Source organism: Ambystoma mexicanum, chromosome 2q (genome assembly GCF_040938575.1).
Source record: "Ambystoma mexicanum isolate Mex_15411 chromosome 2q, UKY_AmexF1_1, whole genome shotgun sequence".
NCBI classification, from domain to species: Eukaryota; Metazoa; Chordata; class Amphibia; order Caudata; family Ambystomatidae; genus Ambystoma; species Ambystoma mexicanum.
The window spans coordinates 1,353,502,970-1,353,521,177 of record NC_090924.1 but is presented as its reverse complement, the minus strand read 5'-3'; the positions used below and the strand labels follow the sequence as shown (position 1 = coordinate 1,353,521,177).

Genomic DNA, 18,208 nt, shown 5'->3' with positions numbered 1-18,208 from the left:
AGTACAACAATCCGCAGGCATGCGTGGTTGCGAAAGTCTGGCTTTGCTCCGGATGTACAGGCCAGACTTTTGAATATGCCCTTTGACGGCTCTTCGTTATTTGGAAAAAAGGCTGATGACAGTCTGGAAAAGTTACAGACTTTTAAAGCAGCAGCAAAATCCTTAGGAGCTGCTATCCGCCAAACTCCTTTTCGCCCCTCAGGAACCTCTGGGAGAGGAAAGTCCTTTCGCTATTATTCCGCATTCGGAAAAGGCAGAGGACAGCCGGCTCAAAGGGGCCAAAGAAGATCCACCCGAGGTGGACGGGTCAAAGGTACTAAGACCGCAGCAGCAGCAGGTGCCTCTTTACCCTCGGCATCTGCATCAGCCGCCCCCAAACCACTCTGAGGCCTTTGCACACAAGACACCTGTAGGGGGCAGGTTAACTCACCATCTGACGGAATGGCAGGCTATAACGTCAGATGCTTGGGCGTTGGAGACAGTTGCCCAAGGTTACTGCCTACCCTTTCTACACATCCCTCAGAGTCATCCACCGGGGAACAGCTCCCGAAAAGTTCCAGATCCGCTCCTCTTGCAGGAAATTATGGACCTGCTAGAGAAAGGTGCCATAGAACCGCTACCTGTAGCGGACAGGAACAAGGGCTGGTACTCCCCCCTACTTTCTCATACCAAAGAAGGACAGAGGACTGAGACCCATCCTGGATTTAAGAGAATTGAACAAGTTCCTCAGGAAGGACAAGTTCAAGATGGTAACTCTCTCTCAGATCCTTCAGGCCCTCCAGCTCCAGGACTGGCTGCTATCTCTGGACCTTCAGGATGCTTATTTCCATGTGCCAATCCATCTCAAGCACAGGAAATACCTGAGGTTCGCAATTGGCAACTCTCATTATCAATTTCGAGTTCTGCCATTTGGGCTGACCTCAGGCCGAGGGTCTTGACCAAGGTGATGTCGGTAGTGGCGGCGAGTCTAAGGAGGGAAGGGATCCACGTCTATCCCTAACTGGACGATTGGCTGATCAGGGCCGTATCTTCGGAACAGGCCCGGACCCAGCTAGATTATGTCTGCCTCTTCCTTCACAGACTGGGCTTCTCCCTCAATTTAAAGAAGTCACAGATGATACCATCTCAGAGACTCCAGTTCATTTGAGCGGTCCTGGACACTTCCCTGGGAAAAGCCTCGCCACCAGAGGTGAGGGCTCAAGATATTCTACAGATGGTCACCAAGTTTCAAAATGCCCAACGTCTCCCAGCCTTCGACTTTTTGAGGTTGCTAGGCCTCATGGCATCCTGCATCTTCCTTGTGCCAGAGGCTCGCCTGAGAATGAGATCTCTTCAGTGGGCACTGAGAAGTCAGTGGTCACAATTCTCAGGGAGAATGTCAGACCTCCTCCGGATTCCGGACAAGGTAGCCCACGACCTTCAGTGGTGGGCCTACTCAGAGAACATCTTGAAAGGAGAACTGTTTTGGCAACCATGGCCGGAGATAACAGTAGTCACAGACGCCTCGCTCACAGGGTGGGGAGCCCATGCCAACGACTTGACCATCAGCGGTCGTTGGTCTCCATTGGAGTCCAGACTACATATCAACCTATTAGAGCTGAGAGCGATCAGACTAGCGCTGAAAGCTTTCCTGCCATCAGTACAGGGGAGAAATGTCCTGATAATGACGGACAACACGGTGGCCATGCACTACCTCAACAAAAGAGGAGGCGTAGGTTCACTACCACTGTGCAGAGAGGCAATGCAGCTCTGGTTTTGGGCAATTCGGGAAGGAATCTCTCTATCGGCAGTCCATCTAGCCGGAGAGAAGAATTTGACAGCGGACGCTCTGAGCAGGCAGAGCACAGTCTCCCGCGAATGGGAGCTAGCTCAGGAAGTCCTTCAAGAGATCTTCGCCCTTTGGGGAACCCCTCAGGTGGATCTGTTTGCCACAAGCACCAACAGGAAGTGCGATCTGTTCTGTTCAAGGGAATTTCCCCCGAGAGGAGCTCTGGGAGACGCGTTCGTAGTGGACTGGGAGTTTCCACTCCTCTACGCGTTTCCACCAGTCCCTGTTATTCCTCAAATGATCAGGAGGTTGAGAAGATTCCGGAAAACCATGATCCTAATTGCCCCGGACTGGGCCAGGAGAACGTGGTACCCGGACCCTCTAGGTATGTCCATCTGTCCTCCAATCAGTCTTCCACTCAAAGAGAATCTTCTCTCGCAGAAGGGAGGACAGGTTCTCCATCCAGTCATCAGAACCCTCAACCTTCACGCTTGGCTTCTGAAAGGTTGAGGTACAAGGATTGGGATCTCCCTGATGACGTCATGGAGGTGTTGCTTTAGGCCAGAAGACCAGCAACAAAGTCTTTATACCACTGCCGTTGGAACAAGTTTTGCAGCTGGTGTAGGGAAGAGAATATCAACCCTTTTTCATGCGGTACACCAATGGTGCTATCGTTTCTACTCTACTTGGCAAACTCAGGCCTTCAAGTTGGAACTGTAAAAGGCTATCTCGCAGTGCTTTCTATCTTCAAGCGTACTGCGGAGGAACCATCGTATTTCAAAATTCCTCTAGTGATACAATTTCTCAAGGGTCTGACTAATGTTTACCCTCCAAAACCATTCCAGGTTCCATTATGGGACTTAAATGTAGTCTTAAACTTCTTAATGGGCACTCCATTCGAGCCACTTCACTGTTGCGCATTAAGATTTCTCACACTGTCCTACTTGTAGCACTAACATCGGCTAGAAGGGTGAGTGAGCTTCAAGCTCTCTCCTGTAAACCCCCACATACAATCTTCCACAAGGACAAGGTTGTCCTCCAGGTGAAGCCTAATTTTCTCCCACGGGTAGTTTCTGAATTCCATATTGCTCAGAAAATTACCTTGCCTTCATTCTACCTTCCTCCCCATCCGGGGAAAGAGGAGGAAAGGCTACACAGGCTGGACCCTAGGCAAGCTCTCAGCTTTTACATCAGCAGAATGGCTAGAATCAGGCAAGCAGACCAGCTGTTTGTAGGATACTCAGGTCACAAGTTGGGACTACCCATAACAAAACAAACCATCTCCAGGTGGATTATCTTGGCCATCCTGGAATGTTACAGACTAGCAGGGAAAGAGCCACCCCAAAACCTCAGGGCTCATTCAACCAGGGGTATCGCAGCTTCTTCGGCTCTCCAGAGAGGGGTACCGGTCCGGGACATATGTGCGGCTGCCGCATGGTCGTCCGCACATACATTCACAAAATTTTACAACCTGGATTCCTCCACTGCTCAAGAGACCAGATTTGGCAAAGCCGTATTACACTCGGTCCATCCCTAAAGGGATATATAACACTATCACTCCCTCCTCCAATTACATATCACTGCTATGGGAGTCTATCAAAGATAAGGAATACGTCGGAGGACACAATCCCTTCGAAGAACAAGTTACTTTTTTACCTGGTAACGTTCTTTTGACGGGATGTTCCTCCGACGTATTCCTTATCGCCCCCCCATCCATCCCCGCAGTGATAACTTCCCTTGTGGTTGCAGCTTTCGCTCCTTCAAGGTTACTAACCAATTCAGGCATGTCTTTCTTAAACTACAAAACGGAACTGAGCAACGGACGCAGCACGTGTCAATTTATGGGCATGGTGACGTCGGCGCCGATACGGTGGCCGTCGAGGGACATCGACTCGGCGGATGTCGACGTGTAGCGCACTCTACAGAGAAAAAATTTCCGAGGCCAGCAAGCTGGAAACCTATATCAAAGATAATGAATACGTCGGAGGAACATCCCGTCGAAAGAACGTTACCAGGTAAGAAAGTAACTTGTTCATTCATGGCAACATAGAGTCATCAGCTATCGAGTAGCACACAGTTTTAAGATATGTAATTTTACCATGACAGAAAATGCCCACAGGAAATATATCCAGAGGCAACACGGAATTGGCAGCTTCGGAGAAGAGACACCCCCAGCCCCCAACAGGCCGTCAGCAGAAGAGGATCAGCAGGTTGAAGCAAGCCGCTCGTAGCCGCTCTCATCGATGTTCAGCACCGAATGCCGTAATGCTCCTTCGAGGGAATTTCCGGATAGAGGCAAGGACTTAGGGAACCGTCAAGCCGCACCTCCAGGAGCCGTAATGCACGAAAGGCTCCGACAGTCCGCTTCCGACAAGTTCAATTCCAAAAACGTAATCTAACCCTCTCTAAGAAAATGGATCTTTTATAGTGTTCAAAAATGTTATTTTAAATTAGTTATGGATGTCCGTATTATTAGGCATTTGTTTATCTTACTTCTGATGTCTTTATGAGTTTTACAATTTGGACACTTTGTTATAGTATGAAGATTGTTGTATTGAATCTTGTTACTCAAAATGTAAAATAAAGAGTTTAAAAAAAAATTATAATAATAAAGCCTACATACGCTTGTATGTGTCAGAGATTCTCAGAATAAGCAAGTGAAATCTGCAGTCTCCACGTTTCGGCGGTATTCTTGTTCTCCCACTTCTGCTTGGTTTGTCAGCTTTGTGTCTTCTGTCTGCTACTGCTCACATTCCAGTCACAGTTCCAGCTCCTTCCAATTGCCTGCACCTGAGGGGGGCTTTTATGCCTCCCAGGTTCCTTCAGGTGTGGGCTGTTAGGGTTAATTGCCTGACTACTGCAACTACATGCCTATTCAGCACTCTTCCCTGTCCCAGTACTCATGGGACTTGTAGTACCTTTCAACAAAGTTGTTTCTTTTAAGAATTGAGTCAATTTTAAGAGTAGATTATTTCCCGTAAACCCCTTAAAAGATGAACTGTTAGAATTGGTTGTTACAGAGGAAGACATTTGATTTAAGACACTTTTGCTAGATCCTTTCACATTATACCTTTGGGAATAAGGAGGGTATTTATTCTTAAAAGATCTTCCGGTTGGCAAGGTTTGCTCAGATTTTACAGGACTTATACCTAAAGGCATAGGTATTATATGTGGGTCAGGGACATTATGGCAATATGCCATTACCTGTTTTGGTAACCTAGAAAGGTACTTCTTTTCACAAGACAAATTCCACCTCTCATCCCACGGGATCTCCACACCATCCTGGAACTTGTCTCCTCCCAGGTGATCCACCCGTAGTCAGGATCAGGAAGCGTCTGCCTTTCCCTGGCCACCTTGGAGGAGACTTTAGTCAGGATTTCAGTGAGGCAGCCGTAGGATTCTTCACAACACTTCCTGCTCAAATACCCAGGCTATAACTGTGTACAATCTAAATTAGTTATCCCTTTATTAGAGGGAAGACATGCAGCAATACAGCTTCTCTTGGGGATTTCGACCATATGATCACCAAGATGTCTGCCTGTTTGCTTGATGGAACTTGGAGAAAATATGAGAGACTTGGACTATAACTCTTATTAGGGGAGATCTAAATTCATGTGAGGCAGGGGCTGCGAGGTTGAGTTTAACAAATAATTACCTCCCCTTGCCCACAGCCCATAGTGGACTGATGAAATGAAACCAAGTTACTGACATTTTGTAAATACTCATCCTATCGTGTGTGTTTATTTAAGTTTGTTTTAGAGTGGCTTCAAGGTAAGTGCAATTTTTATTTGGAGTGTTGGTATTTATTTATGTCTAGCACTCAACAGAAGGTCTAGATTTTAGGGGTAGGGCTGTTGCAGTTTTAAATGTTTTTTTTTCTGTATTTAATTGTTTTTTATTTTCTTGCCAGAAAAGGCTCACGCAGTCCAAAGTGTTATTGAATAAAATCAAAATCTTCTTGCCCACCACCTCAGCAGTTTTTATCCCCTTGCCTTTGTGAGAAACCTGAAGGTGTCTCACTTGCTAGTCCCTGGAGATCTGTCATCCAGGTGGCCAGGACACGGCCATCGCTATTGGATCCAGTACCTGGGGGGGGACTAGTGAGGGAGGATCACCTGGATGGTGGGTCCTCAGGGAGTGGAAGTGGGACACTGACATGTGAGACGCAGTAGCCCCCTTCTTATGATACTTTTTCCCCACCCTACCACGTAGGATACTCAAACACTCTACTCCCTGCCCCCCTTTTCTGACACAAATACTTTTGCACATAATGAAAGACAGCAGACTAACACCAGAGCCGTTTACGTGACATGTCCCACTACAAGGGTCAGGCCAAGTTGAGTATTTACAAGAATCACACACAGCTGATGGCCCTTTCCCTTTCCCACAGGGATAAAAGGTGGAGCATGAGCGCACACAACAAGCAAGGCAGACCGCATGATAAGACTGCTATCCAAATATAGCAGTTCAAGAGGAGGAGAAAGGCAGCGAGAATCGAGAGGGTAGGGTGACAAGGAGAGAAGTGACATTATCCTTTCCGACCCAGACCCGCAAAGCTTCTGTAGAAGGAATGGTAAGACTGTGAACAATAGCCAGTGTGTGTTGCTGCAGATGTTAACGGTACACTGAGCATGCCTATGCTGATAAGCAGGACAGAGCGAGACGCCTGCTACCATGATACCGTCCTTGACTCCCGATACAAGAACAGCATAGAGGTTCATCACAGCCGGTGAGTCGAGAGGAGAGCCGGTAAGAAACCGAACTGTTTTGAACGAAAGTCGCCAAGTGGGGGAAGTTCAAAGAACTGTTAATATTAAGGGAAAACCAGCTGTAGAGGGGTCCGGTACCATGTGAGAGACTCTGGTTGATACGCCGTTTGTTGAAACTACTGATACCAGAAGGCCTTAGGAGAGTCGCAAGGAAATGGTCAAAGTGGTCATACCTCTGTACTGAGCTGTCTTTGACCGACAAACCATAGGAAAGCTAAGGGAGATGTATCCCGCTTAGTGAGAAAAGAGAAGGAACTGTGTGATTGGTAAGAGTGAACCCGATGGAGGGATGCCGACAGGAAGGGGCGGAGCATGATGCCCTAAAGAACATTGTGATGACAAGAGTAAACCCGACGGCGGGATGTCCACAGTGAACTGTTTAAAAAGACATTAAGACTTCTGAATGTAACGGGTTAAAGCGTTTTGTGAAAAGCCGCAGTGAGCCCAATGGAGGGAGGCAAACATTTGAGAAGGGTCTGAGCCCGAAACAGGGGGATCCAGGGGTGAAAAGCCATCACCCACTGACAAAAGCCATAGTGAACCCGGCAGAGGGAGGCAAACCGCTGAGAAGGGTCTGAGCCCGGAAGATCCAGGGGTGAAAAGCCATCACCCAACGACATGTGAATTCAACAGTTGAGATCCTTTGGAACAAGCCATAGGTAACCCGATGGCGGGAGGCTGACCTTCGAGAGGGGTCTGAGCCCGGAAGAGGGGGACCCTGGGGTGAAGAAGCATCACCCTAAATGCAATCAGAAAGGAACTTTAATTTATTATATTGGACCTATCAGGCCCTTGGAAGCAAGAAACGTAACCACTGAAGGGCCTGATATCGCTAGGAACTTTTGTGGATCTGAGCCCGGAAGAGGGAGAGGGGTGAAAAGTGATCTCCCAAAGCCCACGCAGAAGGAACTTTTTGTTTATTTTTGAACATATCAGGTCCTCGGAGGTAAGAGACATTTTGTAGAAAAGAGACCTAACCACCAAAAGTTCTGATACCTGGGAAAGCTGGGAAAGCTGGAGCGTGTGCAATGCTCAGGAGAACTGCCTTATATTGTGCTCAAAACGTGGAGGAAGGTAGACCCCCAACTACCACATCCTGACTTATCTCATTTGTGAACACTTCTGTCTTTCCTGTGAACACCATCCCACACCCTTTTTGTATTTAGTGGTAAGGATTGGCAATAGTTTTATTTTAGTATAGGCCTTTTTATTTGACAAGACGCCACTAGTACTGTCTTATTATTTGATGGTCGTAGCTTGCTCCCCTCTTAGATTTAGGATTAGATTAGTCGTTTTTCCAACCTGAATATACAGTTTAATTTGAACTGTGATCACTTTTGTCCATCTTTACTGTTGCCACCATGAGTTCCTTAGACCTAGTTCTATCAGTGAAACTGTTGTATCTTGCTGCGCTAGGTGGATGGATGCAAGCTAGTCTGGAATGCATGATGTGAGAGGTTGTTGCCAGAGTGAATGTTGATGTATGAGTGGGGGAATATGAGGACACCAGTGTTCCAGCCCAGGCAGTTGGAGATATGTAGCCTGGGTGGTGGGAGCCAGTGGGTTCCACCTCTGTAACTTAAGTGTAACCGGAATAAAGGATTTACTTCTAACTAAGTTGAAGTGGCTGATGGTCTTTCATTACAACAGAAACCTTCTAATCTAATTTCATCCACAGTGAAAGGTCCCTTCGGGATAAAATCTACTGTACTACTGAAGGTGGTGACTCAATTCCACCTCGTGGTGAAAATTTATATGCAGTCTTATTTTTCTTCATAGGAGGAGTTCTAGACAGTTGATTCCAAGAGAGCCTTGTGCGTATTTATCTTTTGGAAGAGGGGCGCCAAGAAAGACTAGCTTTTTGCAAGCTTTGCTGGTGCCAGGACAATAAATGCTGTGGACATGCAGAGTGTGTCGAGGTGGATTATCCTCTACATATTAGAAAGCTTTGCTCTCTCAAAAAAGGAAGTACCTGTGGATTTCTGGGCTCATTCCAGGAGAGGTCTGGTTGTAACTTCTGCCCAGTAAGGAGGTGTGTCTGTTCTTGGCATCTGCCAAGTGGTGACATTGGCCCCACTGCACATGTTTACGAATTAATGCTGCCTGCATTCATACACGCGTTTGGGTTGCACCGCCCTCCAGGGTATTTTAGCGTAAGTGCTGGTTCCTTGCTGTTCTCCCTCCTCTGATTCTGTGCTGCTTTGGAAGCCATTACAGATGAGGAATCTGTAGTAGGAATATTTTCATTTGAAGAACAAATGACTTAGCTTTGGTAATGTTCTTTCTGATGTGGAAGTCAATTGTGTCGGAAGCGGCTCACTGTGTTTCCGTCTTAATCACGATCAGTGCGTCTTTATGCGTGTATTCTCTCGTTGCCAGGTCCTTTGCTCTGGCCATCACTCGTGTTGGTATGCTCTCCCATGAATGCAATGTTTCGTTGTTTCTCGGTTGGTGGCGAGGTAGCGTGGCTGCGACTCCTGGTGTTGAGGGAGAAGGGGGAGAGAAGCTCGGGCAAAGAGCATTAGCGAATAGAAGTCCTGTGGAGCTTCTGCTGATTAGTTACTTGTCCGAATTGTTTTTGTACTATCAGCGGCTCCTCACTTTCTGCACAATTACGAACCATTGCAGTCGGTTCTTGCCTTTTTCTTTTCTGTGAACCATGGGTGTGGCAGTGCCTGCAGGGCTGTTTGCCCTTTGAGCTGCCCTCTGCCCACTTTTTCGAGTCTGCTGGCACGTGACTTTTCATTGTTTCATGCAGCACTCAGGGACTGCTGGACTGCTCTGAGCGTGGTCATTGTGGGGCTGCTAGCTCCCTTAGTTGGCAGTGGATTTTCTCAGCTGGGTGAACGGTTTGTACTACCCACACTTGACTATTCCTGCTTGGGAGATGGGTACTCGGCACAGGAAGTCTGGTTACTTTTAAAATCTTCCTTTGGTTGTGTGTGTAATTTTCTGGGATGCTGGCCAAATATTACAGAACAGCATAACATTTCCACTGATCTAAGCTTGTATTGTTGACTAGCTATGCCCACCAAACTTCGCTCTCAACCTGTTCGTAATACGAAAGGAAACTGCAACTCGGTTTCTGTTGACACCCTATTCTCCTACTGTGGGCGTGCAGATGCAGGAAAAGGCCAAAAGTAAGAGAACTATTAAAATTACATCGGCGTGCAAGGAAACAAAATTAAATAATAACCAAGAACAAATAAAAATGAGTTTTTTTGTCCTCAAAGTAATAGCAATACATGTGACTATTGCAAACAAGTTGGAAGCCCCAGAAATAATTTTACCTATTAACAGTGCAGCTAACTCCATGGTGGATAATAACTCATTACTCAATCTAGTGTATGAATTGAAACGCCAATCTTTGAGGATGCCTCCTCTACCTGATGTGGACAAGATGCAGCGCAGTATGGAAGGATGTGACAACACTATTGGTTGTAATCTATCTGTTACTCCGGACCTATCATACTTTGTATTTATTGTATTTGTATTTATTGTGTTTGTATAGCGCTTTACTCCAAAGCACTTTACATTATAACAACAAGATACATAGAAGATTATAACAGTAGAAGCAATTTACAAAACATGAATCAAACCAACAAAGCAGTGAATAGAGCAATTAGCCTGTGAAGGTAAACAAGAGAAGGAGGGGGTGAGGAAGGGAAAGGAGGAGGGAGACAGGATGGGGATTAGGGTGAAGATGCAAGGAGGGGGAGGTAAGGGTAAGAGCAAAAGGGGTGGGTAGGGGGAGGTGAGTAGGGGGAGATGTGAGGGGAGAGAGAGGTGAAAGGAGGGTATAAGGGTGTCAAGGTGGGGAATGGAGAAGAAGAGATTTCAAGGAAGCACAGAAGGAGGAAAAGCTGGGGATGGAGCGGATAGAGAGAGGAAGGGAGTTCCAGTGCAGGGGGGCCAGGAGCTGAAAGTAGCAGAAACGAGAAGGGGAACAGTGAGTAGGAAGAGATCAGCAGATCGAGGGGAGCGGGAAGGGGTTTAGAATGAAAGGAGCGAGGAGAGATAAGGGGGAGCAAGATTGTGAAGAGATTTTAAAGACAAGACAGAGGAAATTAAATTTAAGTTGGGAGTGAAAGGGAAGCCAACCAAGGTAAGAAAGCGAAGAGGAAATTGAGTCGTGAGGAGCAAGGAGACAGAGGGTACGGATGGCAGAGTGGTAGAGGGATTTGAGGGGGGCAAGATGAGATGCAGGTAGTCCAAAAAGGATAGAAGAACAATAGAAGAGGCGAGAGAAGATGAGGGAGGGGATTAAAAGTTTAGTGGCGTGGAAGGGGAGAGAGGAGCAGACTTTACGAATGTTGAAAAGGTGGTAGTTAAAGGCGCTAGAGGTAAGAGAAATATGGTGGGAAAATGAGAGGGAGGAGTCAAAGTGAATGCCTAGATTGCAAATTTTGCAACTTTGAACACTTTGCTGCTGAATCAACGCCATCTCCTAGAGATGATATCTTGCTTGAAAGCAGTTGTGTCCCAGTCATCCAACCACATATCTTCTCATTATGACAATGATTCGCCATTGTTTGAAAGTATTTTTGTCCCAGGCACCTAAGGAGGATTTTGTATGCACCACCAACAAATTGGGTGAGATTGCAGCCACATTAGATGGCTTTCTCTGCCTTTGTTGGAATATCATGAAGGAGCACTGTGACCTCAATACCATTGTCACAGAATGTGTTGACTTGATTCTCCATAATAGGGATTGTAACAATTATGTCGACTCTAATAGGAGTCAGGTGACTGACCTTGAGGTATCGGTTGATGATCTTAGTACAATTATTATGGAGAATGACCAGGTGAGCCTGGGAGGTTCTATGATGGACAACAAAACCGATAAAGGTAGTGTCATTGTGGTTAATGGGGTGCCCACTGCCACTAATGATAGCCTTGTGAGTGAGGCATTACCTTGTGATACAAAAGTCATATCGGAAGCGCAATAATAAGATGTGTGGTAAAACAAAGCAGAAAATGGTAAGAAGATTATATTGAAGCAGCCCAAAAAGAATAGTACGTCTCTGGCCCATATCAATACTAATGATAATGTTCATACCAGTGCGGGTAGTAGGTTGGAGGCATCTTCTGATCCCAGAATTTCAGCTAAAAAGAATGGTGGGTGGAAAAGGTGGATGGTTCGATAGATAGCTGGATTAAAGATAATCAGGGTTGTACTCGTAAAATCTTTGTTAGGCCCCCAAACTGTTGCAAAGATAAGAACACGGACTGCCTGTTGGGTTCATCACCCTTTCGCATTGATTACCATAGTGAACACGTGTGGGAGTAATGTGGCTGCTAACGCAATGCAGAACACTCCAGAGTATGTTCACATGGTTAACAGATGCTTTAGCACAAATAGTACACGTACCAGTAATATTCATTGGAATGGGAGCAAATCATTCACAAAGGGTAAATCAATGAAATTTGTGGAGCGGAGGCTCTCGGACGATAGTCCATTTCTCAACCGTAAAAGCGTCTTGGAATTGTTTCATTTTTTACTTGAATTGCACCGATTACCTCTGATGACATTGAGCTTATTGGCTTGCCTGATCTTTATAGCACAGAAAAGTGGGCTTTGGTACAATTTGTGTCACCAATTATCATAGAAATGGTAAAGTCTCATTCCGCTTTTTTCTGAATAATGGCTTGGATATGGCAATCTGCAAAAAAATGACTAATGCTAATTCAAGCCAGGTGCCTCAACCTTTGATTAATCTTTCTGAAAGAAAATGTTTGATACAAATGCAAGCAAATCATCAATCTTTATCCCAAGGTAACAGAAACAGTGAAATGTGTCATACTGAGCGATTACAGCAAAGTGGACAATTAAACTTACCTGAGAGGGAAGTTATCACCATTCTGTCATGGAATACAAGGGGCTATCACTCCCTCCTTATCCGGAGGGGAGCGGTAGCATCTCCAAGTGCAAAATCTTTGCATTGCAAGAAACCTGGGTAAGTGGTACGATACTGATAGATGGTTTAAGGTCCTAACCAACCCGGCCAGCCACATAGGCGTGGGCCGCCTCATAGGAGGACTGTGTAAAGGGGTTAAAAATAACTTTATGCGCAGGGAGTACTGCAAATGGAAAATCCCCTTATGGGCCTCAGTGATATCATCTCTGGCTTGGGTGTTATTGGGGAGCGGCTCCTTATTAATGTGTATTCCACTCTCTGGGAAGCACATATACAGGTTATACTAAAACTAGTAGAAGATACTTTTGAGGGGTGGATACAGGAATCTCCCGAATCCCAATTGATGATAGCAGGGGACTTTAATTTGTATTGCCAGTCGGCATCTAGTATAATGGATGACTGGCAGGCTGCTTGTGGTTCTTTTTTGCTGTCTTGTCCTACTGGTCTTAGTAAAGATCTTAAGAGTCGGACACAAATTAGAAATGGTATGAGGTAGCTTGAGACCCTGATAAACTTTGGTTTGTGGTTTCTCAGTCCTTCCCATACGAATGGTTTGGGAATTTGGACACCTGGGCCAATCCCACTGCTAACTTCCTTATAGACTATATTTTTGCAAGTGAAGGGGTATACAACATCATGGAAAATCTGTTTCATGAATCCACTGACCTTCGTAACCACAAGCTACTGATACTCACTTTATATGGTAAAACGATAAAGCCTCAAAAGTTGAGAGATTTGTGTTTTCAGGTTAATGTAAGTGGTAACAGGATAATGTAGTCTGATACAAATATTGACATATTCGAGATGGCATTCTCATTATTGGAATTGGAATCCCATGATCTGACATGTATGAGTGCAACAGATATTTGTAAAACGATAGCAACCATTCCTATGACTCTTCCTGAATTTCAGACCATCCAAAAATCGGAAAAAACATGATAATTATGATAGCACCATTTATGTAATGAAAACATATTAGGTAAAGATATTCGAATGATTAAACAATGAAATTCAATGAAAGAATTGGAAAAAAGGAGTGCGGTATCCAACCTTCGTACGCGGTACAAGAATTGGCTTAATTCTTATAAATGCAACACTAACAATGCTAGTTGGACAATGGTATTTAAGATCTTAAGAACTAATGACTCTGAGCAGTTCTGGTATCTTTATAGGCAATATCTGGCAGATGACCATCTTAATGAAGTCAATGGCATTACTGCAGTGGAATGGATTGGATACATGTGTGGTTATTATTATGTTGATAATATTGTATGTTCCCCTACATCGTATTACGTGTTGGAGCACTTGAGACCTGCGCCTTTTGACCTGGAGGATATTGTGAGGGTGATCACGAGACTTAAACCTTCCAGAGCCCCAGGTCCAGATGGAATAGCAAATGCTGTCATCAAACGTAATCTGACGAAGTAAGCAACATTATTATTTAAATTGTTCACCTCTATATGGGAGAGTGGTGAGATACCGGAGAGCTGGAAAAAATCTATCTTAATTCCTATCTACAAAAAAGGAATGTGCTCTCGTTCCTCTAGCTACAGACTGCTTGCTATGTCTGACACGTGCTGTAAAATCTTTAGCACGTTATTATTGAGAGCTATTAATACATGGATAAGGGAGAATAATATTATCCCAGCTGCAAACCCGCACTGCCTTTTGGAACCCTGTATCTGTAACCCTACATTCCCCTCTCCTGCACTTACCAGACACTTGTTGTCTGCACTTCCGAACACCTGCACTTGCCACCCGTTGGCTGCACTACTTGTTGTTTCCTGTTCCTTTGTCCTGCACTTGTCCAACCTCCCACTCCCCCCAGTACTTCTCCCCTCTCCATTCCCCTGCACTTGCGCAATCTGAATGTCACTAGACCTAGTAAGATCGTTGTTTTTTGTCCTCCCTCTGTTTCCCCACCGTTGCCTTGTCGCGCCTTGAAACACTTGTGTATAGGCATCTTATAAATGCCATATCATATCATCCCTTACCAACAAACTGGATTTAGGTCCGGCTATAGCACCTCTGATAATATGTTTACACTCAACTACTTCATATCTGATATTTCTCGATTCCCTGAAAGCAGCTTATATTTGTGTTTTATAGATTATAGTGGGGCTTTTGACTGTGTCAGTCGTGAAAAACTTTGGAACAAACTACAGGGTTGGGGTATCTGTCCTTTGCTGCTACACTTTGAAGGGGCGATGTACTCCAATTCCTCTGTCTCAATTTCTATGGACAGGGGCGGATCTCTTGCGCCCCGCTACTTACAAATAAAGGCTTAAAACAGGGCTGTGTGATCGCTCCAGTCTTGTGCGATGTATATGTGGCAGACATGAATTCTAGTCTTATTGGGATCAATAGGTTCCCTCTTAAAATAGGTGGCATATGTATTAGTTGGTTATCTTGCGTGGAAAATACTGTCATTTTAGATCAAAGGCTGTTATATGCCCTGTGTAATTATGCTACACGTAATGATCTTGCCCTAAATATAAGAAAGACTAAGGTGATGGTGTTCGGTGCCCAGTCCAGGAAAAAAAGGAAACCGTTTTTGTAGATGATGTACAATGAACTACTGGAGGTCGTGGATACCTACCCCTATCTTGGTGTATGTATTGTGAACCCCCCCCCCCCTATTTTGCTGTATAAGAACACATTATCACGCAAAATGACGAATCGATGGAATGTCATTATAAGATATTGTGCAAGGAGAGGTGGACACTCCATTGAGGGGTTTATTGAAATATATAAATATAGTATTATACCAGGTGCTCTTTATGCATTGGAGATCCTTGAGGAGAAATATATTAATTGGCTCGACACATTAGAAGCTTGGCTACGGAGACCTGTTCTCAAGTTTCCTAGTTTGGTACCAGTACAAGCCATCAGATGTGAGTTGGGTCATATATCACTCTCCGCTTTGAGGAAAATACTGTATAATAATATAATGCGAGCAGCAGTCAAGAAAGTCTTTTGGGAATTATAGATAATACCACACGCCTGGGATTTAAGAATGCGTCAATGGGGAAACTGCGATGCACTGTGAACTATTTTATTCAGAATATCAATCTAAATGCTTCAGTTTATAATCATATGGATCCCAGTTTTAATTTACAAATGACAAAGAAAGCTTATTAATGTGATATGATTACCTCACTGGAATACTTGAGTATTAAAATAAAAAAAATATGCACTTTACATTATGCAAAGTTTTAACATAGGGAAACCAAGTGACTATTGATTGAAATATGGGAATTATGATTTTAAAAGATGTATGATGTTTCCTCGTTTTACCTTGTAATTATTATACTGAGGGATGGAGATCTCTTCCGTTTGAAAACAGGACATGTCGCTACTGTGAACATGAGGTTGAAAGATCAAGACATTTACTCACCATGATCCCTAATTTAGTTTGTTTTTATTATAGGGTTTAGCAACCTAGATATGATTGTCTCGAATCAATTTTGGGCAGCAATTTTTGCGGCACACCCTCTGGTTTACGTTGGTGCTGCTTATTGGATATGTAAAATAATTCTTAAATGATCATTTTTTTCCTGAGAGGCCGACTAATGATTATGAATTGAAATACATATGATTTTAATTGCTTTGTATTGTAACTTAGCTTGTAGTATTTTCGCTTTCTTTTCTATGTATTTTATATGCTGTAATAATACTGTGTATAAGGTTTTAACTCACCAAAGCAAAATAAAAAAATAAATAAAAAAGAAATTCCTTCTTCACACAGATCCCTCATTAATCCACATTAATCCACTCATTCAGAAGGGTTGCTAGTAATTAGTGGAGGTTCCACACTTCCTTATCCTATGAGTGTGTGCACAACTGGTAAAACTGAGGTGATAGGGCACAGATGACTTAATAAATGTTGCTCTGATGTAACATCCAGAGTCATTGGTGCCAACAACATTGAGTAGAGCCAGCGTAGAGCTGCAGTTTTTTCCCTGATGGCTATAGAAAGCGTCTCATTCAGTGTGCACCTAAAAGGCTATTTTTAAGATGTCAAATCTGTGGGAGGAAGGGCTTCTGCCCATATTTATTATGCACATTATACATTCTCACTCTCAGAAAATTCTGTTTTATGCACTTTTGAGAGGCCCCTCCACTTTCTCTTCGTCTTTAAAGGTGTTCCGATTATTTTTTCCCAGTGGAATCCATCCAGGTCTCACTGTGAAAGCAAACTCTATGTATTAAACTCTTTGGACGGGGGCGTGGCTACAAGCCCATGTAGAGAGACATGTATCCGGAGGAGCTCCTGACGACCCTGCAATGATCCGTGGAAAAAGCATGCACTCAGGTGCTGAAAATAGTAATAATTGAATGAGCCGGCGTGGGAAACTTCAAAGAGAAACCGTTGAGCTTTCCGAATGGATCGGCACTGGGATGCAGAAATAACGAGCCCAAAGAAGTCTGCCAGAAACAACGAACAGCAGATCCAAGATGGTGGCTGTATGAGAACAAAGGGACGTTGGACGAAGACGGACACCGATGCCTGGACGGCCGTGGATGGTGACGCCAGGATTGCACTGACCCGAATTAGAGGACACAGAGGGGGGACAGCGCAACACAGACTCACCGGAGGAGAGTGGCGCACTAATGGAGCTGCACCGATGGTAGACATAAACTGTAAGAACATACGTAATCCGGCACGGGTACATGAGAAACTGCGAGGAACCTTGACACCCAGCAACCTTCTCGGTTTAGGACACGGCTGCAGAGACACACCATCCTCGGTTACGGTGGGCTGCAGAAAGCACTTGAGTACGGGCCAAAGAAACGTAACGGATCACCATCCTTGCGTTACACTGTAACAACAAGGACCGCAGAGAATCGATCTGTGTAGCCAAAATTGTCATTGAGTCATACCGATTCGCCCCGCTCCGTTCATCAAAGTGCCTTCGCGGGGATTGCGCAACAGGCACGATTGAAAGGGGCGGGTGACTACCAGCTGAGGCGCCCGGAACGAATAAAGGTGGCTGGATGAAACCAGACGGCCGCCGACGGGCTGAGCGTCGCCCTAGCGGATCCGAGGCACCAGTAACAAGACATCACAGGTTGCAAAGGGAAGAAAGCTGGGGAACGAGCACATGTGGGAAGCAACATGGAGCAGCAGAAATAGTCTCACCCATATTCACGGACAAGGTAGCTATGAGGCGACATACAGCAAGGGCTCAATGAGCATATAGTGGAATTGAAGAGTCGCAGCTGGGGGGATCCCAGTAGTGACGCACTCATTAACAGAGTGGAGCATTGCCCATGGCCGCACGTGAAACAAGCGCACCTAAGATAAGGCGTGAGCGTGGACCGGAGCTCCTGGTGAGGATGGCGACGTAGATGGAGAAGCACTTGGATGAGAAACATTGTGAGAGGAAAGTATGAAAACATATGTTAGTGAGGGTATGGGCAACTCACTCAGCATAGAGGAAGTGAGACCACAGTGAGAAGGGGCTCGGTGCCGGTCGAAGACACAGGGAACACAGCGGGATGAATAAACCAGCACCAGCGCTGCAAGACATAGCAGGGGCAGACGCACACCGCAGAAAGAAGCTAAAGATCCCAGGACTTGCAGGCAATCAAAAGCCCCAGGACAACGGGACACGCCCGACAGGGCTGCAGATCTGCTGGGAGGACGCAACAGCTAAGCATTCAGACCCAGCATGAGCAGGGCACAGAAACTAGAAAAACAACTCCTGTAGCGCACATTAATAACAAAAGTGGCGGAATGGAATGAAACA

General features: G+C 45.1%; 1 protein-coding gene across 7 annotated transcripts in view; it reads left to right on the top strand.

Moving 5' to 3' along the window:
* Window positions 1-18,208, top strand: part of TCAIM (T cell activation inhibitor, mitochondrial) — a 722,456-nt gene that overhangs the window by 410,609 nt on the left and 293,639 nt on the right. The window lies entirely within an intron of this gene.